At 40.4% G+C, this 20929-nt stretch overlaps 1 protein-coding gene across 5 annotated transcripts in view; it reads right to left on the reverse strand.

Moving 5' to 3' along the window:
- SSBP3 (single stranded DNA binding protein 3) overlaps nucleotides 1-20929 on the reverse strand; it is a 286231-nt gene that overhangs the window by 52169 nt on the left and 213133 nt on the right. The gene's annotated exons all lie outside the window — the stretch shown is intronic.

A 20929-nucleotide genomic window follows, 5' to 3' on the forward strand; every position in this document is an offset into this window, starting at 1 on the left:
TAAATAAATAAAGTTCAGCAATTTTTTTGCTTACATGCATACGCAGAAGCAAAAAAATCGACAAAATCACGCTCGCATTCCCTCACAAGATTTGTCTTCCTGTGCATACGCAGAAACAAAATCTCATGGGGACATGCACGCCAGTGACTTGAAGCTGCCCGCATGGCATACATTTTACTACCGGTGCGCAGTGTGGCCTGTACTCGGTAGGAACCCGATACTGAATCCTAGGTAACGTTATCAGTGTCCTGATGATGTCACTTACTTTGGATAAAGAAACATCTACAAGTAAACAAGCTCTGAGAGGACTAAGGATCCCTCACCACATTTAGAGCCTTTTAAATGACTGAAATATCAAAGGTTGCTGATCCTTTATGGTTTTGATGTTTTAGCATAATTCTGTCCTGAGTTTTTTCTGATTTAAAAGTAGTTTTTGTCTAATAAAAAGATATTCGATTCTGAAGAAAAAAAAAGTCCTTCCTACCTGCCATCCCCCAGTATTGTCTGCTGAGAGTTTAACACAATGTTATTGACAATTAAATAGGCTTCCCAGATTCTGTTAGAGCAGCGGTTCTCAACCTGGGAGTCGGGACCTCTTTGGGGGCCGAACGACCGTTTCACAGGAGTCGCCTGAGCCACAGGAAAAGATAAATTTCCCCTGGTATTAGGAACTAAAGCTTCTATTCTGGTGCTTTGGACCATATTTTTACAATCCAACCAATTAGATGTTTACAGTGGGGATGTCCCTCTGACCTTCCTGCCAATCAGCTTAAAACTCTGTTGGAATAATTGGCGTTAGATTTATGGTTGGGGGTCACCACAACATGAGGAACTGTATTAAGGGACCGAGGCATTAGAAAGGTTGAGAACCACTGTGTTAGAGTCAAATTTATAAAATTTAACTGTCAAAAACAGTTATCCTTTCAAGACATAACCAGAGAAGAAAATACCTATGCGTAATACATAGATTGCACCCATAACTAGGATAGATAGATAGGTAGGTAGGTAGGTAGGTAGATAGATAGATGAGAGAGAGAGCGCCTCAATTTAAAGAAAAAAAAAGACCTCAGATATTCTAAAAGCAATGGTTCTCATTGTACAAACTTCCAAACTTCCAAACAACTGATTACATTAAGTTCTGCTATTTGGTCTTAAAGTTATGGAAGAAGTTAAAACAGAAGAAGGGAAAACTTGGGGGACATAAGAGTTGCAGAATTAAGAGATGAAGGGCATGCTTTCTTTTTGCTTTTTTGGACATTTCCTTCACCTTAAATATTAACTTAAACTGTTAGTTCACCACAATTGCCAATCACAAAAGCAGCCCTAACCTAATCAGAGGCACATCCCATGGAGAGAAGCATTTTTGGGGGGGGTTAAATTTCTTGCCTTCGAGGCATGGAAAAGGGACATCTCCCTCTCAGAATACGCCTCCCATCACCAAATGTAGAAAGATTAAAGCACATCCACACTCAAGTGTACCATTTCAAGCATGAAGACCTTTGTTTAGGCTTGCAAAATGTTCTCCGTTGCCTCACAGAGCGACATTCCACTCAAATTACCACTTTTAATTAAAAAACATCCAAAAATCAATTTCTGCTTTTAAACAAAACTGATTAGCAACCGGGGTTATTGCAATTCACAGCGGCAGAGGTTTTCTTAATTCCTTAAATGAAAGTGACTGGGGTAGGGAAGGTTTTTCCTATACGTACCGAGACACCCAGGGCCTTTTATATGATAACGTCTGCTTTAAACACATACTTTTCCCTACAGGAGATTTAAAAATATCTAATTGTTTGGGAAGGATATCCCAGGGGTTAATTTAATCCACTTCCCAAAATGCAGTTTTCTTGCAAACTAACAGGCAGGGTTATCCTAAAACAACATCATATATCATACGTTTTCTCTCCTTTCCTCCTACTTCTCTTCTTTCTTACTTTCTATCATTATATATATTACTTAATGTCTATTCTCTTTCATATGTATTGTATATTGGACAAAGAATAAATAAAATAAATAAAATAAATAAAATACTGGGAGGGGGAAAAAAAGCATGCAAGAAATATTCTCCCAAAATGCAAGGCTTTATTACCAAAGCATTTCGTGGTTGCATTAGCTTGCTAGTGTAATGGTTGTGGCAATGTAACTAACTGCAGGAATATAACAAGAGACACATAATCTCAGCCATGCTGCTTGCTGCATGCTCCTTCTTTCTGCTTGTTATGCAGCAGTAGGAGGAGCTAGTGGTTTGGGGCTGGGCAAGAAACAGCAACAATAAGGATCTGAAAATATTTGCTACTTCCTGTCTGCTACCCTGGGGCCGCTAAAACTGCTGTGCCTGGATAGAAAGAATGCAATATTCACATCTATCTCCTTCTCCTGGTGCCCCACAACCCACCTGCCCCCTCCTCTAGCTTTTTATAACTAAGGTTAAGACTGATTTCTACCTTCCCCTTAAAAAATAATAAAGAAAGAAAAACAACCAACCAAACACAATGCCCCAGACAACTGGATATAGTTATCTCTGTAAATATTTGCAGATGTTGGAAGATCAGGGAGAGCAACAATTCAACAGAGGGTGAATGCTACAGCCTTTTCGCTCCCTCCCACTCGGTGTTATAAATCAAACACTGCATTAAACTGCCTCCTAATGCTATTCTAAAGGTACAGAATACAAAAGGACTCACAAGGTGGTTTGCCTAAGGAAGGCCAAACCAAAATCTTTTTGTAGGGTGTGCGTTGCAGCTCAATATACTCAGAACCGATTATTCAAAAATCATTAATGCTTTGGTCTTGGTATTTTTTATTCTGGGGAAAAATTAAGACAACTATTTAATATGAAATTGATAAAAAAAAGACAATATTTTGGTCACAATCAATTCAAATGAGACAAAGGAGTTTGTCAAGGACAAACATTGCTTTTTTAATTCTTCAAAGTGATCTAGGAAAAAAAATCCCTGAAAATGTTGATTTTAACAGGTAAATAAAAACCTAATTTATTAAATTTTTCCAATTAAGATATATTCTGTTCTGTTGGTGTTAGTTCTCCTGATCTTAAATGCATATTTGTCTGAAATATGGAAAGAATTGTAGAAAAAAAAGTAAAATCGTAGAATCGTAGAAAAACAAGTAAGAGTAAAATATCATACAATGGCATCAACTATCACCATACTTTGACCAAAATAATAATTAAAATATATATTTCAAATTTGGATACTGGAATGATAAAACAATTCCACTTGCCTTCCCTATTATCCCAGAGACTGGAAAAGAGATTCTATTAGGACATAATTCTGGATTCTTTTTAGACGTAATATTTAATTTTTAGAATGGCATACCCATCTGCTCTGTTAATAATAACCGAAAACTATACACACATACACACACACACAGAGTGATACCTCTACTTTCGAACTTAATTCGTTCTGTGACCAGGTTCTTAAGTAGAAAAGTTTGTAAGAAGAAGCAATTTTTCCCATCGGAATCAATGTAAAAGCAAATAATGCATGCAATTGGGGAAACCAGAGGGAGGGTGGATTCCTAGAGAGGCCACATGGAGGCTTCTCCCCGCCTTTTCCGGCCCTGTTTCCTCCCAAGAGATTTCTAGAGTTTACCAGTTTACTACCAGTTTTCTAAAAAGAACCAGTTAGAACCAGTGGGAACCCACCTCTGATTTGCACACTATATTGATACTTTCATAAAGTTGAGGTTGAACTAAACATAGTAATGTTCGGTAACTCTAACATTATCTTTAGACATATTTGTTCCTTTGTGAAGTCACAATTCACTTAAAAAAAGAGAGCATCAAATCAGGATAACAAGCCTAGGGTTTGTCCACTAGATACTATTGCTTCTCTTATGCATTAGTGGAATTATAAATCTACTCAATTCCAAATGATCAATTGTCAACAGGAGTGGCCATAATTGCTCCATATTGTTTCAGAATGGTTAGCCCGCTTTCCCCCCTTACTTTGAATTAAAGTGTTAAAATGCACAGCAACTTAACATTTTCAACCTTGAAAAGATTATTGGAACATTGATAACTTCTATTATGAACTTTAAAAAATATTTTCAGTGTTAATTTAAAAAAAGCCTTTGATGCATCCCACAAATGGCAACTCCCAAAAAGAATCAAAGTGGATGCTTGAAAAACCTCAAATCTTGGAGAGGCTGTTACCCATATTTTCCCAAGCAGGAAGTGGCTTCTAATAAAATAAAAGCCATATCTATTTCAATATCATATTCACGATGATGGCACAGGATTGCCTTGTTTGGAGGTACTTATTTTCTTTGATCTGTCTTGGGAAAGATAACTTGTATTATAATATAAATAATTAGTTGCGATTCCCCTGAGGCACATAAATCAATTAGCATTAATGGAAGATGGTTTGATACAACCTCCCCATTTTTATACGTGTGTATTTTAAACCCATTCAATCACTTGATTGAAAACTCATTAGAGGTTAAACTCCATTTCTTTTCTGTTTTGGTTTTCCATATTCTGAGTATCGATCAGTCAGTACAGTATTAGTTGAATTTCACCTGCTAATTTTCACCCAATATTTATTTTTGATCTTTTACAAATCTCGGTATTTCCTATCAATGAGTAACGTTATTTTGGTTAAGAAAAGTTCGTGATTCAGGCCCCCCTCATTATTCTGAATATATTGGGGCACACTGGGTTTTTACATGGGATATGGCAGCAAATATAATCCTATCTGCCAAGCCCATTCCTTCATATGCTTATTGCAAACATTTTAAAGAAAATACATTGTGCTTTCAGCCCAAACTGATCAAGAAAGACAAATACACTGGACATTTATTTTTCTGTTTTTCCCACCATGTACAATTGCCCCTGTTAAGCATTGTGGCAGTTCTGGGGTGGGGGTGGTTAAGTTGATACAGTGGTACCTCTACTTATGAATTTAATTCGTTCCGTGACCATGTTCTTAAGTAGAAAAATTTGTAAGAAAAAGCAATTTTCCCCATAGGAATCAATGTAAAAGCAAATAATGCGTGTGATTGGGAAAACCTCAGGGAGGGTGGGGGCCCTGCTTCCTCCCAGGAGATTCCTAGAGAGGCCCCACGGAGGCTTCTCCCCACCTTTTGTGTTTCCTCCCAGGAGATTCCTAGAGAGGCCTCACAGAGGTTTCTCCCTGCCTTTTCCGGCCCTGCTTCCTCCCAGGAGATTCCTAGAGAGGCCCCACAGAGGTTACTCCCCGCCTTTTCTGCTTACAGTTTCGGAGGCTTGGATTTGTAAGTGGAAAATGGTTCTTGAGAAGAGGCAAAAAAATCTTGAACTTTGAAAAATCTTCTTATCTAGAAAAGTTCATAAGTAGAGGCGTTCTTAGGTAGAGGTACCACTGTACTTGTATTAACCTCTGATTTTTTATTTCATTCTAGGATTCGTTCATTTGTTCATCGGGGTGGATAGGGGCCTGTCAGTTCTGGAAGCCATTATTTCTGTTTGCTTCAACTGCCTGGGAAATTGGGAGGGGAGTTTTTTTGGTTGAAGCAGTAGGAATTTAGTCATAACAAAATTCCTTATTCAAGGATGAATGTGCTTGCATCTGTGTGGAGATAGTGTCCAGTTGAGTGTGAAGATTTGATTGGACCATGTGATTAGCTTGTGGGTGTGTGGCGGGGTTGTGAACTTGGGGTGGGAGCTTTCAGATTCGGGTTTCCCCAGATGTGCCAACATGGCATTTCTAACAAATTGGAACTTTGAGGAACTTCTAGCCTTGGAGTTTTATTTCGTTGGGGGTGTTTACTGGAACTCTGACATATTTGTGTATTCAGGTTTAGGTTGATGCTCAAGTTAAGACAGGGTGGGCAATAGATATTATCTATCGCTCCAAATTTATATGGTTCCTATACAATAGCAGTTCCTTCACACCACCCCCTTGTAAAGGGAATATTTGTTTGTGTGTCTATACAAACACTTTACTTCACCTTGTATATATTTGTCTGGTCATATATGTTAAAAATCCTAGTGGTTCCTGTGGGAGAAAAGCTCAATACAGTGGTACCTCTACTTAAGAACGCCTCTACTTATCAACTTTTCTAGATAAGAACTGGGCGTTCAAGATTTTTTTGCCTCTTCTTAAGAACCATTTTCCATTTACAAACCTGAGCCTCTGAAACTGTAACCAGAAAAGGCAGGGAGAAGCCACCTTGGGTCCTCTCTAGGAATCTCCTGGGAGGAAACAGGGCCAAAAAAGGTAGGGAGAAGCCTCTGTGGGGCCTCTCTAGGAATCTCCTGGGAGGAAACAGGGCCTCCATCACCACCTGTGGTTTCCCCAATCACACACATTATTTGCTTTCACATTGATTCCTATGGGAAAAATTGCTTCTTCTTACAAACTTTTCTACTTAAGAACCTGGTCACGGAACTAATTTAATTCGTAAGTAGAGGTACCACTGTATATCACTGAGGTATCAAGCCATCTCTCTCAAATGATCTGAAGCCCAAGAGGTTGGGAGGCATAGTGAGGTAGGGTTCACTGCCAATAGATAAATGGACCACCCACAAGAGTCACAGAATCTTTCTAATCCCTTAATAGAAGCTCTGTCCTGGTCATGTGTTTTTCAATAGTAATGTATGGATGTAGAGTTGGACAGTAAGGAAAGGATGAGCACCGAAAAATTGAAGTTTTTGAATTGTACTGTTGGAGAATATTCTTGAGAGTCCCTCGGACTGCAAGGAGATCAAATCAGTCAATCCTAAAGGAAATCGAAGCCCATGATGTTGGGAAAAATTCTGTTGGATTTTTGTTGGATCGAAAGAATGAACGTTGGAGATTGTGTGTATGCATGTCCCTTTAAATCCTAAACTGTAAGATATGTGGACTTCAACTCCCAGAATTCCTCGGCCAGCAAGTCCACACATGATAAAGTTGCCATATTTGCATATGTATAGCTACCATAATTTGATAAGATTGTTCGTCAGATAGGAACCCTTCTCACGGTTTATTATTTGATACTGCTTCTTTTCATTGTTTTAAGTGTCACAAAAGTTCTATGAGTTCTATCTGTTTTGAATGGATTTTCAGTTAAAATTTAAGTCAACAATAACAATGTTTTGCGCTCTGGACACAAACAAATTCTCCTGTTTTCCAATACATGTTATTTATTTCTAATTGCCACAGCTGTGTCCCATTCAATAACTAAATTCCGATTTTGCAGTATCTATGACTATAGCACAGTGATGGCAAACCTTTTTTCCCCTCAGGGGTCGAAAGAGCGTGCATGCGCGAATGCCCACACCCATAGTTCAATGCCTGGGGAGGGCAAAAACAGCTTCCCCCTGGAGGCTGGAAATGGCCTGTTTCCCAACTTCTGAAGGGCCCAGTAGGCTCATTTTATAATAATAACAACAACAACAACAACAACAATAATAATAACAATAACAACAACAACAACAACAACAACAGACTGACTACAAGCATAGACATGATGCTGTGGCACAGATGATCCACTGGAACTTCTGCCGGAACTACCATTTACCAGTGGCAAAGAACTGGTGGGATCATAAGCCCGAAAAAGTGGTTGAAAATGAGCAAACAAAACTACTGTGGGACTTCCGACTTCCGACTGACTGAATTCTGAAGCATAACACACCAGACATTGTGATCGTGGAGACAAAGAAAGTATGGACCATCAACATCGCAATCCCAGGGGACAGCAGAATTGAGGAGAAGCAGCTAGAGAAATTAGTGAAATACGAAGATCTAAAAATCGAGCTGCAACGACTCTGGCATAAGCCAGTAAAAGTGGTCCCAGTGGTACTTAGCATGCTGGGCGCAGTGCCAAAGGATCTCAGCGGACATTTGAAAACCATCGGAATTGACAAAATCTCCATCTGACAATTGCAAAAGGCCGCTTTACTGGGATAGGCAAACATAATTCGCTGCTACATCACTCAGTCCTAGGTGCTTGGAAAGTGCCCGACTGGTGATGAAATACAAAATACAGCATAGTGATCTTGTTTGCTGTGTTGTATTGACATAATAATAATAATAATAATAATAATAATAATAATAATAATAATAATAATATACTAGATTTGTATGCCGCCCCTCTCTGAAGACTCGGAGCGGAGTGTGCCCAGGCTCCAAAGGCTTCCCTGGACCTGAGGGAGGGTAAAAATGCCCTCACCCATTCCTCCACAAGCTCTCTGGAAGCCAAAACCCCCCTCCCAGAGCCTCTGTGTGAGTCAAAAATCAGCTGCTGGCACACACATGCATGTTGGAGCTGAACTAGGGCAATGGCTCGTGTGCCAGCAGATATGGCTCTGGGTAGCACCAGTGTCATAGATTCACCATGCTATAGCATATAGTACTGTAGTTAAATTTCCAAGAAGGGATATGAGAATATTTTCCTTAAAGAACAATGTTCATCAGAAAATTTTATTTTGATAATTTAACAATGAATGTTATCTAGCTATTTCTAACTTTCTTTACACCGGTGTTTCCCAACCTTGACAACTTGAAGATATCTGGACTTCAACTCCCAGAATTCCCTAGCCAGCATTTGCTGGCTGGGGAATTCTGGGAGTTGAAGTCCAAATAGCTTCAAGTTGCCAAGGTTGGGAAATACTGCTTTACACATCTCAATAATAGTTAGGCCCCAACAAACTCTGGAACCTGTTTCCAATTCCTTTCCCCCCCAAATACTAGAAAGGATATTATCAATAATACCCTTTATGTAACCCTTATCATCTTCTTTTCAGGAATGGCTGATTAGGTGGGGTACTTTGATAAAAAAAAATCCTGCATCTTATTTTAACCAAAGATCTACATTTTAGTTATTATCGCTTATCTATATTAAAATAAGTTTTATCTTCCTTCACACTGCTTAACTTAAATTTTTTTTTGAAAAAAATGTTCACCACTTAGATAAAAAGAACAACACAAAGATCCCACACCTACTGCGGCCACACATGAAGAGGCTTAAATTTGCCACTTTGGATAGCGAGATGGGCAGCATACAAATGTAATAAATAAAATAAATAAAATTCAGAGGCAATGGTAGGTTTTCCAAAATGCTCTTCAACAGAGCCGTAGCTCAGCAGTTCCTAACCTTTCTGGCGGGGAAGAGAGGATGATTCCGTGTAAGTGGCAGGCGTGCACACAGATTCTCATCCGCCGTTTGAACAAATGGAGCTTCTATAGCTTGCCTGCTATTTTCATGGCCTGGTTTCCAACAAACCACGGCCCAGGGGTTGTTGGCCCTGCTGTAGATGACTAAGCTAAATACACGGACCCAAGAAAACATGGAAATAGAGGGGGGAAATTTTTCAGTTGTTACGGCTGGCAATTAGTGGAAAAAGATTAAAAAATATAATTTACTGGATTACAATTTCTGAAGTTGAAGAACGGTCCTTATTTCTATTTTTTTTAAAAAACTGATACACTGTGAAGATGGGTTAAAAATATAACTACTCATATCTTTATGAGAGAAATTCTAGCGGCCTTCATATAAAAGAACACAGGCTTGTATTTAAGAGATTTCTGTATTCTAGTGGAAAACCCAGGCAAGATTAAAGAGGCATTTTCTGTAGCAGATAACATCATCTCCCCCCTACTTAAGAACTCCACAGTTAATCATGACAACATTAGCAATAGGTGAGATGAATATTAAAAAGCACCAGGCCCTTCCCTTGTGCTTTAAAGGATTAATGTTCTACTTTTAACTCTCAAACTGCTTAGGAATCCAAATATGTTTTATAAAGTTAAAGACAGGAAACCTTTCTTTATATAAAGTCTCTGGTATGGTGTGCTTTGTGCCCCTATGTTCAACTTGGTAATATTAATGGGGAAAGAAAGGAGTGTTATCAGCAAATAGAACATATTCATGAACTCAACAGTTGAACAGATCATATCTAACCACCCTTCCCGAATCTCTTGCCCTCCATATACAGGTGAAACTCAAAAAATTAGAATATCGTGCAAAAGTTCATTTATTTCAGTAATGCAATTTAAAAGGTGATACGTAATATATGAGAGATTCATTACATGCAAGGCAAGATAGTTCAAGCCGTGATTTGTCATAATTGTGATGATCATAGGGGTACAGCTCATGAAAACACCAAATCCACCATCTCAGAAAATTAGAATATTACATGTAATCAATTAAAAAAGGATTGCACATAGAACAATATTGGACCTCTGAAAAGTATAAGCATGCGTATGTACTCAGTACTTTGTTTGGGCCCCTTTTGCAGCAATTACTGCCTCAATGCAGTATGGCATGGGTGCTATTAGCCTGTGGCACTGTTGAGGTGTTATGGAAGACCAGGAAGCTTCAATAGCGGCCTTCAGCTCTTCTGCATTGTTTGGTCTCATGTCTCTCATCTTTCTCTTGGTAATGCCCCATAGATCAGGTGAGTTTGCTGGCCAATCACCACAATTATGACAAATCACAGCTTGAACTATCTTGACCTGCATGTAATGCGTCTCTCTCATATATTACGTTTCACCTTTTAAGTTGCATGACTGAAATAAATGAACTTTTGCAATGATATTCTAATTTTTTGAGTTTCACCTGTATATTGCATGGCAGTTCTGGGACTTGTAATCCAACAGAATTACAGGACCTCTTTATATATCAGTTCTGATGGTTCCAAAGGGAATTGCTTTCTCTATTGGTAGATCCTCTTCTTTACAGGTATTTTCTTCCAAATGATTGCAGCAGAATGCAACCATTAAAATTAATTCCACGATCCAATCTAGTATAGAATTAGGAAGTCTATCACAAATTACTATCTTGTTTAAAACGTCCATAAGCCCCAAATATTGTAGCCATTAGAGAGGAGATCCTTTGGGTGGCGGCGGATTGTTCAAAGGGTTTAGTTCAAAGACTAAAAATGGCATAAAACTGTCCAATTAAACAAGGCTATTTAGGGTTTCTTTTAATGACCCTCTCTTTCAAGTCCTGGGGGGGGGGGCGGGGTGTTGAAAAAAGGAAGATGCTGTGAATTTACCATTGAAGACCTATAAGACTTGACCAAAATGCTTCTGAAATATTTTGTAAACACACGAGATTGTTTTCTAACCATTCTGACTTATAAATTATAATTAGTTTTAGGATGTAGATAGCGCAAAACAAAATTTTGAATTAAAGAAAGAAAAAAAGTGGAAGACAATAATAACACATATACAATTCCAAGTGAAATTAATAATCCTTTAATTTCGCTGATTTCATGATGTTTATACAGAACTATATAGTTCATTGTGCAACATTTATGGTAAACAAGAGGGCATGAGAAAGTGCATCTTTAAAGATTTTTGGTCTTTGATTCCAAGACGGAGAAATATATCTCACATGAATCTAGAAAATGCTGGATATTTGGAAAAGAAACAGACAGTTGTTTCATCTGACGGTGCAGTAATTGTATATCTGATGTCAGTGGGCTAACCAGCTTTTTAGAAAAATTCTGCAGAAGCTTAAAAACTCCACACTGGCTTCCTTTTTTTAAAAAAAAACACAACAACAACAACCCTTCAATTATGGGAGATTATTAAGAAACAAAAAGAACATGTTTATTTAAGCATCCTTGAGGTATTCCAAAACCCATATGCTCTAGGTGGCACTGTTGAGCTGTACCAGAATACAGGATTTCATTACCAGACGTTCCACTGGTTAGGAATCCAGATTCCTTTCTAAGCCTGCCTTTAACTAGAATTTGTAGGTACGGTAAGTCAAAACAGGTACAAATGATGCTTATTTAGCATCAGCTGGTCAAATGTTTGTCTCGGTACATAATATATAGTTTACCTTTACCCTGAAGTAGGCATCAAGGGTGGTTTGTACCAAACTTCCCTTTTTTCTCATTATAAATGGCTTGTAGCATCCGAGGAGGCCCTTAATGATTGTACAGAAAACTTTAATGGCTATTGCTCTTCTAACTTTATCATCCCTGCAACCATGAGATGAAAAGGCTTCAGACAACTCTTTTTGTCAAACTTCTGTAGTTTTTAGCTCGCAGTCTTCTTCGACTAATTTATCATCAGCTATTCTGATCACTTATATTATTAAATGTGATCATTTTATTTATTTATTTATTTATTATTTAGATTTGTATGCCACCCCTCTCCGCAGACTCGGGGTGGCTCACAGCAAAATAAAACAATTCATCACAAATCTAAATACTACTTTAAAATATTTAAAAACCCCATTGCTAAACAAACATACATACAAACATACCATTCATAAATTGTATATGCCCGGGGGAGATGTCTCAGTTCCCCCATGCCTGATGACAAAGGTGGGTTTTAAGGAGCTTTCGGAAGGCAAGGAGAGTAGGGGCAGTTCTAATCTCCAGGGGGAGTTGGTTCCAGAGGGTCGGGGCCGCCACAGAGAAGGCTCTTCCCCTGGGGCCCGCCAACCGACATTGTTTAGTTGACGGGACCCAGAGAAGGCCCGCTCTGTGGGACCTAATCGGTTGCTGGGATTCGTGCGGCAGAAGGCGGTCTCGGAGGTATTCTGGTCCAATGCCATGAAGGGCTTTAAAGGTCATAACCAACACTTTGAATTGTGACCGGAAATTGATTGGCAACCAATGCAGACTGCGGAGTGTTGGTGAAACATGGGCATACCATTTCCTTTTCTTTGACAAGTCATCAACACACTCCTACTGTATTTTTGGTTTGGAGGCATGGTCCAAGTTAAGATGATGATGTTCTCCCTTCCTCGAGCTGAAACCACTGCAATTATTTCATAAACACCAGAGAGCATTGAATGTGTTTGTTATGGTAAACCACTATATTTAACTCAAAATTTTAATAAGCTTTAAAGGGCAAGTTGTCCATAAATTAGATGCTGTTAACCTGGCGACTTGCTTCTATGTCAACCTTTGTATCTGCACAAATGAAGGATACTCACGTTGACCAAGATTAGAGATTCATTATGATTGATCTGCTAAAGAGCTCAGAAGAATTATGGGACAGAAGTGCAACAGTGATATTAAAAATGTGAGACATAACTACCCGTTGGTTGACTGAATACTATAGATTGTTTCATCTAGGAATTATATATATAATGGAATTGATATGTAGTACTGGAATTGGGAAATAGTAACACAGAAATATTAGAATTGCCACAACTGACCTTACTAAAACATTTAGGAAGTCATCTAATTGTTTCCTATTTTCAGTAGGAAACCCAACCATGAACAAATAAATCATTTTAATTTAGTTTTTGACTTCATGGCTTTCTCTTCCTTTCTCAGGATGCTGTCATTTTTATAATTTTAGGGGACGAAGATAACACAAACCATATTTTGCCTCTGTCTGAATTCTTAAGAATTTAAGAGATAATGAGAAGTTTTGCAAGTCTCAGCAAAAGAGTGTTTGTTGCAAATGTCTCTCAGAGCTGGCAGGTGAATCCTAATAAGACTAACTTTTTAAAAATGACACAAATTACTTGTGAATGAATCTGTCAGCAAATTCTCTTCTTTTAAATTCATATCTCCTAAAAGGGAAGAGAGAGACCTGTCCAGCCAACATTTTCCTAATATACATTCCCTATTTTCTTAGGGATTATTTCCTTCTTCAGTTTTCCAAGTACAGTGATACCTCGTCTTACAAACCCCTCGTCATACAAACCTTTCGAGATACAAACCCAGGATTTAAGATTTTTTTGCCTCTTCTTCCAAACTATTTTCACCTTACAAACCCAAGCTGCCGCCACTGGGATGCCCCACCTCCGGACTTCTGCTGCCAGTGAAGCGCCCGGTTTTGCACTGCTGGGATTCCCCTGAGGCTCCCCTCCATGGGAAACACCACCTCCAGACTTCCATGTTTTTGCGATGCTGCAGGGGAATTCCAGCAGCGCAAAAACGGGCGCTTTGCTGGCAACGGAAGTCCGGAGGTGGGGTTTCCCAGCTAGGGGAGCCTCAGCGAAATCGCAGCATCACAAAAACACGGAAGTCCGGAGCTGGGTTTTCCCATGGAGGGGAGCCTCAGAGGAATCCCAGCAGTGCAAAAACGGGCGCTTCAGCTGGCAAAAGGAGTGAGTTTTGGGCTTGTACACATTAATCGCTTTTCCATTGATTCCTATGGGAAACATTGTTTCGTCTTACAAACTTTTCACCTTATAAACCTCATCCCGGAACCAATTAAGTTCGTAAGACGAGGTATCACTGTATATAGTTAGGTGCTCAAACAATAAGGAAAACTTTTGTTTCTTCAGTCAGGTCACAATATCTCTATTCCAACTGATTCTAAGTATTTAGGGCAATAAAAGATATTGGTGTTATAATGGTTAGCATACAGGCTAACTTGCACCAAATCCTAAATCAGAATAGCTCCAAAACTCCAGTTTTTGCAATTGTTACAGTAACCTGCTTTCCAAGTGTCACATTTTTTTTTGTTCTAATAATTTCCACTGATCACAACAAAAGGAAAGAATAAATTGGAAAGTATAATTTAAAGTAACCAGTACAGAACTGAAGAAGCTTCTTGGATGAAAAATGAAATGTCTTCAAAGAAAAAAATAAAGAAAATCCAGCTGACTCTTGAAAAAGCACTTTTGGAACAACCATGACCTGGATGACTCAGAATCTCCATTTTAGCTATGTACTTTGGGATGAACATCCTTCGAAGAGTGTGGGAGTGTGGACGGATTTCCAGAAAAATTGCAAACTGCAACAATCATTTGCCCGTCACTTTGAGATCTGGACAACACAGACTCATCCCTAACAGCCTGCACCTGTCCTCAATCAGTGAAGGAAGGCAGAACAGAAAATAGCCAAGAAGGTTTCACACCCATTTGCCCTACTCAGAATAACCCTGAGGACATAGATAAACCTCCAAGTGGCCTTAATGACTCTCTAAAAGAATGCAAATGGCCAGCTGTCTGCAAGGAATATAAATCCTTCCATTCTGCACCATTCAAGTCAGAGCTGAAGAAGTTTCTTGGATGAGAAGCAAAACAACTTCAAAGAAAAAACAAACAAGTCCAATTTCCTCCTGGAAAAGCACCTTTGGGATAACCAGAACCTTATTGTGGCAAGAAAACCAGACACATTATACAAAGCCAAAAATTGACAGAAAGCTTTGAAGTTAGAATGATACAGGAGTGACAAGGCAGAATCAGGATTTTGAAGCAACTTTCAACTTTTCTGTCCTGGTAAGTAGGTGTTTATCATTAGCTACTCTCGCTTGCAAAAGAAGCAAAACAGAATGTGCACGAGGCATAATATACAGCCTGGTCATTGCTGTTTTAAGTTACAGTTCTCAGTAATGCTGCATAGTGTGGGGGTTTTTTGCAAACATTTTCAGTAACCCAACTCACTTCTTAAAATACAGTTTACATTGTTCAAAGTTATGTAAAATGAGAACGTGCAGTACACCACAAATTAAATAATTGCAAAAAGATGAACATAGACCAGGTCTTAGATATGCCTACCAACTTATTTAGAAATATAATCAAAATTTACACAAACAAATAAATATATCAGAGGAATCCACTCCATCTGAAGTGAACAGGAACACCGATTATACACAGTATAAGCCACCTGTCATTAGAGCACTTTTTCATAATACTTGTTGGTCGACTTAGGCAGTAAAAATAATGGTGAGCACTTGAAATATGCTACATTTCTAAGAGTTTTTCTTACTTTGGAATAAGATGTAAATAATAAAGACTAAGCAGCATAAGGAAAAACATTGAAAACATTAGCTCAAAGGTGACAAGACAAATTGTCTTACACCACAACTCTTAAATACAAATGAAAACTTTACTTGAATGGTTACATTACTTCCCCATCCCTTACATCCATCAAATGAATAGGGGAGGATAATTGGGAGGATTATAATATTTCTTTATTAATTGGAATTATTCAAACAGTCACTGCCCAGAGTCCAGAAGGAGTTGGGTGGCTTAGAAATAAATTAAATTAAATTACTGTGTGTTCTGCCGGGCGTGTTTCAACCGCCTGTAATTACAGGGCAATTAGTCCAGGAAGACACACATCACACGATAAAAGGAAAACCCAAAAGTTTTTATAAACAGAAAAACAAAACAGCTCCCTTTTTAAGTGTCAAAGGGATTTTCTGGTACACACAAGGCAAAGGTTAAATGCAATCCAAATGCTCACCCAATAACTGGGAAATTGAGTCCAATTCTAAAGTCCAGAGAGTACACACACAATCTTGAACAGCACAAAAACCACGATCTTGACAAAACAATGAATCAGATAAACTGCCATGAGGCTAAAACACCAGGCTGCACTTTTATCTGTAGCACTAATTACAGCAGCCCCACCCAACCACAGGTGGCCTCATTTTCTCTTCTAATAATCCTTCAGTTGTTGTCTCCTATGCATCACTCTACGCATGCGTGGATGTGTCATTAATTCTTGTTCAGAATCCAGGGATGATAAAGATGATTGTTCTCCTCCTGGGCTGTCTGCCAAACTCCCCTCTTCCCTGTCACTCACGCTTCCTTGGTCAGAGGAGGCTTTGTCGGCAGATTCCATCGGGAGCAAAACAGGCCTGCGGCATGTGGATGTTTCCACCACATCCACCTGCACATTCCTTGCGTTAGCAGAGGAATCTATTTATGGAGTATATATGGTGTTTATTCCCCCAACTCCTCAATATTTTGGCAGCAGTTAAAAAAGCCTGATTTGGGACTCAACACGCATGGTTTTTAGTAATCTCTATAAGGACAGAAACAACTTAAATTGTATGTTAAAAAGGTGTTGCAGGGTTGTGCCATGAACTCTAGCTGAAACACTTTGTAGAATAATTGCCCAAGGTTATGGCCAGAGATTCTCACACAAAAATGGATTGCTATACTCTTTCAATTTTCAGAATCCTAAGTAATTATGCATAAGTGAACAGAAGTGCTAAAACATTCCCGGTTTTGCCTCTTGCATTCTAAGGCATCACCTGGGAATTTATCACAGGGTTGAAAACATTTTTGGGGAGGCAACCACCGAAGAATATCTGAAAAACTGATGTAAATATGGGACAATCATGTGGGAATGTCTTTCTATTGCATCTGAAACTTTCTAAAATTTAGCACGAATCAGTAGGAGTTTGTACTAAAACAAAATCCTGGAGAAAACAAAAAAGATTATGGACTAGCATCCATAGAACAATCTAAATCAGATGTGTTTGCTCAAGAAGCATCCGTGGCAACAGAGGAAACTTTGCCCTTTGAACATAGTAAACTAAGGATCTATCTGACTGTAAATAAGAGTGATAGGATATGAGTCGGAAAGGATTCATGTAAGAGAAATAGAAAACAAAAAAGGAGGCAACAGCCAATACACAGTTAGAAAAGTACATTTTTTCCTATCATATCAGTGCTTTATTATTATTTATTTATTCGATTTTTTACTTCCGTGATGGCAAACCCACGATATGCGTGCCACAGGTGGCAAGCAGAGCCACCAGGCAGCTGGTCTTTATTTATTTATTTATTTATCAGATTTGTATGTCTTCAGGTCTCTGCCATGCATATGAGGGGGGTGGGGCCTTCCAAAATCTCTGAAGCTCCTCCCTAGCATACCCTACCTTTCTCCTGCATTTCTGCTGCCCATGCCTTCCTTGAGCTCTGCAGCTTCCGCCTTCCACAGGTGCTTCTCCATGGAAGAAATGCAGGAGAAAGCTCGGGCGCGTTAGGGGGAGAAACTGCAGAGATCGGGGAAGACAAAATGGGATGTGCAGGAGGGCCTCCAGTCCCGTTTGTGTCTGGAAAGCCTTCTGCACCAACCTGGAAGCCAAGTAGGGGCCGGAATGCATGTGTGGGGAGGAGCATGTGCAGGGGCAGAGCACATGTACGGGGCGCTCACATTGGTTAACCTAAGTGCCTAAAGTGTGCATACATGTGCCCAGTAAAGGGCAACCATTTGCGAACCTACTGGAATGCTCGGGAGGGGTGTGTGGGGGGCAGGTGTGTGTGCACCCTCCCTTCAATTTCATGTGCATGCACAGAGTAACGGTCCGCAGCCGTCCTGCCCAGGAGCCGCCAGCGGGAAGAAATCCTGCAGGAAAGAAAGGACTTCTTCCCGTTGGCAGCTCCCGGCCGGGATGGACCGCCGTGGTCGCGCAGGACCCAGCCACGTGGCTGCCGGCTTGCTGCATCGGCACCCCAGTTAGTCCTGCCCGCGAGCAACCAGAAGAAAGAATCCTGCAAGAAGGAAAGGATTTCTTCCTGCTGGCAGCTCCCAGCCGGGATGGACTGCTGCTGATGCAGCCAGTCAGCAGCCACGGGGCTGGGTCCTGCGCGGCTTAGTCAACCCCGCTGGGAGCCACCAGCGGGAAGAAATCCTGCAGGAAGGAGAGCAGCTTGTTGGGGAGATGACGCGGCTCCCACTTCGCCCGACTCAGGCAAGCAGGCGAAGCGGGAGCAACTCTCTTTCCCCGACGAGCTTCTCTCCTTCCTGGGTGGGGCAATGAGAAGGGTGCACTGCCGGTGGTGATAAAGATGCGCGTGCAGCTTCATTTCCGCCAGTGGATGGTGCATGCTTTAGGCACTTAGCACCAAAAATGTTAACCATCACTGCTTTACTTCATTCTCTCTTTCCTTATACTCTGTTCCCATATTGCTTTTTCTTCTTAAGGTATTGCTGAAAACCACCAAGTACAGTAGTACCTCTACCTAAGAATGCCTCTATTTATGAACTTTTCTAGATAAGAACCAGGTGTTGCCTCTTCTCAATAACCATTTTCCACTTACAAACCTGAGCCTCCAAAACTGTAACCGGAAAAGGCAGGAAGAAGCCTCCATGGGACCGTTCTTGGAATCTCTGGGGAGGAAACAGGGCCTCCACCCTCCCCGTGGTTTCCCCAATCACACACATTATTTGCTTTTACATTGATTCCTATGGGTAAAATTGCTTCTTCTTACAAACTTTTCTACTTAAGTTCGTAAGTAGAGGTACCACTGTACTTGTTAAATAGCAAGGATTGGTTTCATTTTCATTAAAAAAAGCTCTGCCAAAAAGGAAAAGGATACAAAAAACATTTTGGGGGTGGGGGGATGGGGAGAGAGAAACACTTCTAAATGTTGAAATTCCCAAACCCAACTATTCTGCTGTGCACAGCAGATCTCCCAAACAGAGTCAACCATTCCTTGCTTTTAAACGCCTGCAACGGAGTCTGAGTGATTAAGCAAAGCTTTAGAAATAATCATGGGCAACACATAACCTCCAAGAATGAATTCAAATTTCAAAATTAACTTCTGACTTAACAAGCATAGCATCTAAGAACTTTTGCGAATTCCAACCGTCTTGGCATAAATTTGTTTATTTCAGTGTGAATGGTAAAAAAAACCCAATTTAAGGGAGATTCTCATAATGAAACACAACCAGCGGTGGGCTACGAGCCGGAATGCTAACTTGCGCTCGCCACCGCGGCTTGTAAAGGCTTGCGGGGCCAGCGCGATTTTGCAGATAGCAAAGTCGCGCATGGAGTCGCAGGTGCGCCTGTGTTTCGGTGATGCCAAAACACGGGCGCACCTGTGGCTCCGTGTGTGATTTTGCTATCTGCACAGGTGCAGAAGCAAAATCCGCTGGCCCCGCAAGCACTCACAAGCTGTGGCGGCGAGCACAATTTAGCATTCCGGCTCATAGCCCACCGCTGAACACAACTATACACTTTGAACGTACCTGAAAAATGTAATCTTTGCTACAGAACTGACATATGCTTATCAATCTTCTGTAATTAGTTAAAAAAAACACCTTAGCTTTCTTTCCCTTTGATAATTTGAATTCTGCTTCCTTTACCATCAAGATTGCAAACCAATAAATAAATGCAGTAAATAAATGCAACCGCCACCCACCAACCCCCATACACAAAAAAAATGCAAGAAGTGTTTAGGAACACTATTGTCTGTCCACTCCTAAAATTTCAGTGCATTAGGGGGCAGTGTAGGAACACAAACTTGCTACTGCTTTGTTATGGTGCATCTCGCTAACTGCTGATGCATAGCTAACACAGCAACAGACATTGATTTATGTTCAACTTTCCATTTCATCAGAAAGATTTTTTTTTTTTAAGAAAACGCTACACACAAGTTCCAAATTCTGTGGGAAAATGCACGAACAACATATATTGGGCTACAAGCACACAAACGGATGCCTCCCGACAGATCTGGGTACCCCCCCCCCTTCCAAAGTTAAGCCTGTAGAGATGTAGGCAGGGTGCAGTTAAGAGGAAAGGGCCTGGTGTTTGTGGCTGGTGTTGAATATTTTGTCAGGGCCTGGCAGAGCTGCTTATTGCTGACAGAGCTCCTGAAGTGACCTCCACTAGAGAAGGCAAGGCCAGCCATCTGGTGAGCAAGTCCCTGCCTTTCTGGGAAAATGTGAAAGGCAGGCAGGGCAGGTGACAACTAAAGTCCGCCTTCTGCCACACTAATCCCAGTGGCCAGTTAGGTCCCACAGAGTGGGTCTTCTCCGGGTCCCGTCAACTAAACAATGCCACTTGGCGGGACCCAGGGGAAGAGCCTTCTCTGTGGCGGCCCCGACCCTCTGGAACCAACTCCCCCCAGAGATCAGAATTGCCCCCACCCTCCTTGCCTTTCGTAAGCTACTTAAAACCCACCTCTGCCGCCAGGCATGGGGGAATTAAGACTTTTTCTCCCCCTAGGCCGTCACAACTGTATATATGGTATGCTTGTATGTATGTTTGGTTTTTTTATATATATTAAGGGGTTTTAAATTTGCTTTTAGTATTGGATTTTATTGTACATTGTTTATGATTGTTGTTAGCCGCCCCGAGTTTTCGGAGAGGGGCGGCATATAAATCCAATAAAACTTGAAACTTGAAACTAAAGTGGCCAGCTTACTCCTTTACCACCCTCCTCTCCCCCCCCCTTGGCAGGCAGGAGAAAGTTCAGCCTGCAAAAGGGTGTCGAAGTCTGGGTGATGAGGAGGAATTGTTAAGGATGTTGTCCATTGCCTGGAGCCTCCAAAACA

This window comes from Erythrolamprus reginae, chromosome 3 (assembly GCF_031021105.1).
Source record: "Erythrolamprus reginae isolate rEryReg1 chromosome 3, rEryReg1.hap1, whole genome shotgun sequence".
Lineage (NCBI taxonomy): Eukaryota > Metazoa > Chordata > Lepidosauria > Squamata > Dipsadidae > Erythrolamprus > Erythrolamprus reginae.